The sequence below is a fragment of the Liolophura sinensis genome, chromosome 3 (genome assembly GCF_032854445.1).
Source record: "Liolophura sinensis isolate JHLJ2023 chromosome 3, CUHK_Ljap_v2, whole genome shotgun sequence".
NCBI lineage: Eukaryota > Metazoa > Mollusca > Polyplacophora > Chitonida > Chitonidae > Liolophura > Liolophura sinensis.
Genome location: NC_088297.1, coordinates 14,644,945 through 14,651,609, shown reverse-complemented (window position 1 = coordinate 14,651,609; position 6,665 = coordinate 14,644,945).

Here is a 6,665-nt window from a genome sequence, read left to right as displayed (position 1 = left end):
TATCCAGCATTTGATTCTGTTAAACATCATCACTACCAATGAGCAGTTTACTCTCTAAAAAAACTTGTGTTCAAAAAATACACAAGATGTGTACCACAGACACACATTAATTGTAACAAATTTGCGCAGGAACATTAATGTGTACCTTGCATACATCATCTTTATGTACCTACTCATTTAATGTGTATCAAATTGTGTACATATGATACACATGTTGATTACACCACGAGCTCCACAAACACATGTGTACAAAACGGTACACATTTGCTCTTTGATAGCAGGCAGAATATTTTATTTATAACGAACAGAACGGTGGCAGTACATATTTTGGCTATTGTTCATAGACCATGTGTTCAACTATCTCTCAAAGATAGTGCGTCCGACGCACACGGTAGATATAGATTAACAAGTAACAAATGGAAGATTTAATTAATGTATTACGCAATAATATCACGACATTTGGTCGGAAAATAGGGAATATTACCAGCAGAGTTTGTGCTCTTAACATGCCCTCCTCCGGCCCTGTAAGAATCGGAGTGGTGAAACAAGGGAGATAACCCAGAAATAGCACCCGGTTTGGCACAGGAGCTCAAATCCACAGAATGAAAAGGCCCGGACACACTTATAGTGTTTATTTATTAATAGTTCTGGATTATATGCGAAGTTTTATGGGCAATGTTATATTATATTCGTCACTGCAAGAGCACTAATTCAGATTGGACCTCAGTCGCTACTGCGCAGATAAAGGCACCCCATTAAGTGCACAGTTTCAACACGACTATTCCCCGAAAATTCAGAGTTTAAAACACTTTCAAATTTTGGCTTAAGTAACAAGTGCATTTGCACCAGGTGTCATTTCATTTGGGTTGAGCTGTGTAAAGAAGGTGTAAATGGTGTGCAAGTGGGATGACAAACAATCCAGTTTTGCAGTGCCTAAAAGTCAGCTTGAATATGAAACTTTTACCAGTAAATTCCTAATTATCATTATTTCTTTCAACTGTAGGCTCTTCAATTTTCCACAAAATTAGGTTGATTGAGCAAAACCGACCGCTTTTACCTCACCACAGGTATATTTCTGAATTCCCAGATGCAACGTTTTATTTTATTTAGATCAAGCCTACAACGCGTTAGAACTCCTAACCCTCTTATACCTCTTACGGCCCATGTGCCGCTTCCTACATTCACTTTCATTGCCACCACTAGCAAATTGTGTATAAAAGTCTTGAACAACGCCGAGGTCACTGGGATCACGGTGATGAGGCAGGAAGCGATGTCAGAAAACACTAAAAACTCAGTCCCGACCTTTCTTTCTAATAATACTTTATGCACATGTACTCTCTCTCTCTGTATAAAATATGCACAATGTGATTCTAACCCATTCGTGAAACAATTTTATTGATGAATGCTGATAACGTAGTCCCAAGTGAGGACACCAGTGATGAGGCAAAGCCTAAGCAAGCTTACGTGTACGTGCGTCGCACAGGCTCCAGAGGTCAAGCTTCGGCTTGCCAAGTTGTGACAGTGGTGAAAGCTAAATTACCGACATGTGATTCTCGTAAGATCTCACGTTGACTAGAATTAATGGAAACAACTCATTGCTACCTGGACTTAGTATCAGTCTTTGTGTCGGGGTTTTTTGCGTGTGTTTATAATGGCGCAGAACGCAGTGTTGAATGCGTTCTTAAATTGTTATCGGATACCCGGTATTTGCCAAAAAATGACCCTGGTCGCACAAGAGATGCAGTATTGTAAATTTTGTCAACATTTTGTGCCGAAGTTTAATATTATGTACGAAACAATTGAAGCATAAAAATTCTCCAAAGGGTAACTTTTTATCATTCGTAACATCACATACAAAATTTAATGTATAAAAATTATATAAATATCCCTACAAACATTCACGATTTAGTTGTCCCCATGATTACATAGAATGAATAATTTTTTGAATTGATAACAAATATATATATATACATGTTACATGTGTAACATTACTTTTTCAACGAGAAGTGTTTCTGATTTTGAAAAATATCGAAGAAAACGGGTGTTTTGTCTCCATTCTATTTTTATTTCGCAAACATCCCTTTGATTATAAATGCTGACACCAGCTGTAAAACTGATTGATCTGTACATCTGACAATGACATTCCATTTAAAGACTTGGTGTTTTAATAAACTTCTATTCCAATGATATGTGGTGCATTTTATCGTGGTTTCTTTAAGAAATAGTTATTCTCAGCGTTTGAAGGAGAAGACAACAAAAAAATTAAAACCAGCGTTATTGGGTACATCAGGTTGGTTGTTCAAAAGCGTATTAAAGCCAGGTTTAAATCTTAATTTATTTATTTGGTGTTTTACGCCGTACTCAAGAATATTTCTTTAATAGGCCTACATGTGTGAATGGCCAGCATTATGGTGAAAGGAAACCGGGTAGAGCCCGGCAGAAACCCACGACCACCTGCAGGTGGCTGAGTATCTCACGTACGATCTGAGAGGAAGTCAGCATGGGCTGAACTTGAAATCAGAGCCACACCATTGCGCTGCGCTGGCACGCCAACTGCCTCGGTTGTATATGGTCTCTTACAAAACCAGTGATATTTTAGTCCAGGCTGAAGTTAATACCAGGGTTAACTGTTAACACACTTTTGAACAACTGCATCGACCAAAGGATTTGGGGCAAAAATCCTTACGTCCTGATCAAATCAAATTTTCTTATTTACTGATATAAATTAAACTGCTCAAATTATTGCGTTCGAGTAGGTCGTACCTGTTTTATTTCTATTGTTTATAATGTCTGTGGTATAGCGTCTTTAAATCGTGCATGCTGCCAGATCGTCCATTCTTTCTTCTGCTCTCTTTCCTCCACCATAATTCCGGTCGCCTGAAATATTCTTGAGTACGAAGTAAAACTTCCATTGAACAAATAAATACACGATGAATTGTCAGTTTAATTTATGGATGGAGGAGGTTAGAGTGCCAGGATTAAACTAACAACCTCTGGTAAGCTACTGACGAACTTTCTCACATACGGATCTGCACACCATATTCTAGAAGACAAGTGGCCTCTAATGAACATTAGACTGTGCGAACAGACCACACGTCGACCGCTTATTGTCGCCAAGGCCCCACAGAGGTCCCTATCCAAGGTGCATCTCCTAAACCTGGGAAATTTTACCCATGCAGCAATGCTCATTCCCTGCTCAACCCACTTAAAAGGTTGAAAAAAAATCCTCCCAGGGTTTCTCAACACCCTCTCCCACAAGGCTGGGGAAAAATTCACTGTCTTTCTCACTGCATCCCACCCCCGTCGCAGGGCTGAAAATATTCCGCCCACGTTTAGCAATTTATTTATTGACTGATGGTTTAATGGTTCGTAGCCTGCTGCATACCTTGCCACGCATAACAGGAGAGGAAGCCAGCATGAGCCGGACGAGCTTACAACGATCACAATGGTGAGAGGCTCCTAGATCATTTATTTACTTATTTGATTGGTGTTTTACTCGTACTCAAGAGTATTTCACATATTTCACAGCATTATGGTCGGTGGAAACCGGGCACAGCCCGGAGGAAACCCACGACCTTCCGCAGGTTGCTGTCAGACCTTCCCACGTACGGCCGGAGAGGAAGCCAGCATCAGCTGGACTGGAACTCACAGCGACAGCATTGATGAGAGACTCCTGGGTCATTACGCTGCGGGCTAACCAACTGAGCCACGGAGGCCCCTAAGTCATTGTGCTGGGCCACATTCCACGTTGTGGATTAAACAGATGAAGATTAAGAGATTGGTTTCAAGACTAAACACGTATTTATTTCTTGTATCCAAAACAATACATGTCCACATATGTCTGTGATTCACAGTTTCACTTCTAATATGGAATAAGTGAACTAATATTGATATATGCTGTATATACACATAACATATACACAATGTATAATGAAAAGAATTTTAAAAAGAAATAGCTGAGGGAATCTGTAAACCAGTGTAATTTATTTCAGACATAAAAAAGGCCCATTTCAAGACGGACTTCACATGTTATTATGGCGGATTACACGTATTTTAAAGACGGAATAGCATGCATACAGCAAGCGGCAAATAACAAATGTCGATTTTTACAATTACACAGTGGGTCCGCTGCAATACAGACACACATATTATGCCGCATCTCTGAAACATAAAGCGCTTCCCAAATCACATATGTTTATTTATTTGATTGGTGTTTTACGCGGTACTAAAAAATATTTCATTTATATCACGGTGGCCAGCATTGTGGTGAGAGGAAACCGGGCAAAACCCGAGAGTATCACACGACCACCCGCAGGTTGCTGTATGACCTTTCCCATTCACGTACGACCGGTGACTTGATCTCGCAGCGACCGCATTATTGAGAGACTCCTGGTTCATTATACCGCGATGGCACGTTAACGGTGACTTGATCTCACAGCGACCGCATTGTTGAGAGACTTCTGGTTCATTATACCGCGCTGGCACATTAACGGTGACTTGATCTCACAGCGACCTCATTGTTGAGAGACTCCTGGTTCATTACACCGCGCTGGCACGTTAACGGTGACTTGATCTCACAGCGACCGCATTGTTGAGAGACTCCTGGTTCATTATACCGCGCTGGCACATTAACGGTGACTTGATCTCACAGTGACCTCATTGTTGAGAGACTCCTGGTTCATTATACCGCGCTGGCACATTAACGGTGACTTGATCTCACAGCGACCTCATTGCTGAGAGACCCCTGATTCATTATACCGCGCTGGCACATTAATCATCAGTCAGTCCCAAATCCTATAGAAGATCTCATATATTTATCTGATTCGTGTTTTACGCCTTATTCAGGAAAATTTCACTTATACGACGGCGGCCTATATTATGCTAGGACACCGAGCAGGATCTCAGAGAAAATCTTTGAGGAAACAATTAAGGCCTCCAGTGAACAACATTATACAATAGCAAAACAAACTACAAAAGAGGCTTTAGTGTGCTGCCGCAGTCAAAGTGCTGACTCACTGGTGCTAGGCGCATGTGTACAATATATATAGTGCTTAAACATATACATTCTGCAGTATATGCGACCTAAAAATGCACATGGAAAAAAAAAGAAAATTTTACGGGCACAGTAGTGGTTATACACTTCACATTTCCCCAATAGTAACTAATTCCAAAGTAACCTTCAGTTAAAACATCTTCCGGAGATGAATAGAGCTCTGACAGTCAAATCATAGAGATAGTCGATACTTTAGTGTTCGATATTTTACGGCGAATACTCTGTAACTTGCCACGTTTTGATGAAATATGCTAAAATGCTTGAACCTATTTTCTGTCTTTCTTTCTTCCTGTTATGACATTTTCTCATACAAAGAAAATTTACAGGTTTGGTAAAGTCTGATTCTCATCGCGGTTGAGTGCGAGACTGAAACCGGGGCTCGCGACGCCAGTGTTTTCTTGACGTTGATCCGCCGGCGATGACAGGGAAAGTTGAGCACATTTAATGGTCACTGGGACTCCGATCACTGACGGCTGTAAAGCCGTGTTATAATTAAATATAAGAAACAAGCTTTAAGCTTCGAAGCCAGTCAACACAACCTTAGCCACGTTCTTCTATCCACATAATTATTTACATATACATTATATCGTACATTTCATCACCCAGGTAGAATTCAGGACAGACATTCCCGCCTCGATCAAAACGTTGTTTAACTGTTCTATACAGGTCTCACATTTCCTCACTTGTATGCTCCAGTTAACCTTTGAAGCTAGTCAATGCAATTACGATTGTGTTGTAAACTTGAACTGAATTATTAACTGTACATATATTTACAAGCAAAATGCTTGCATTCTGCACACATGTATTTCAGCACACGGGAAAACGTGTGAAAGATGTTCTAACCTTCAGCACAAAGGTTCAATTTGTCCATTGTGTGATACTTCATCTGTGACGCTCTACATTGCATGTTAGAAACTTGGGAAAGATGTTCCAGCCTCCTGCACAATGCTCCAATCTGTCCCTTCGTCACAGCTGTATGTTGTATGCTGGAAACTTGGAATGTTCCAGTCTCCAGCAAAACGGTCAGTCTGCTCTCTGATGTTGCTTTTCCCGCATGCCTCACACTTCCTGGGTTTTCATGCGTAATGATTGGGTCAAAGTGTGCAAAGGCGGAGTGGACTTGGGTGTCGTCAACCAGGGTCGCCTTATGCCAGGGCTGGTTCAAACACTGATTATGTTAACGCTGGTTCAAACATTGGTGTATCATTAGAACGTGGACATACTCAGGGTTTCACAAAGCACTGTGTTTTAGCGTTTTACCTTATACAAGTAGGCATTAGTACAATATACCAGAATACAATACATGCATGTACATGTGGGTAAATAACTCAGGTGAAAGTATACTTCAGGCTTAATAAAATACATTTAGGCAGAAGAAGTTATTTCAACACCACATCCACACCATAATGGACAGATTTTCAGGACAGATTTTCAAGACATTGTACACAAAGGTGCATTTGTGCAGACTTCTCAGAGCTAGTTTTTTAGTTCTGGGCAAGACATGAATTTATTGGTCTTTTTCAATTGGGCACAAGTGTGTCCGCCATGTCGGAGGCCTAGAGAACAGGTGAGCTCCACAAGGGTGATCAGATGAAGAATTATTAAAAATATT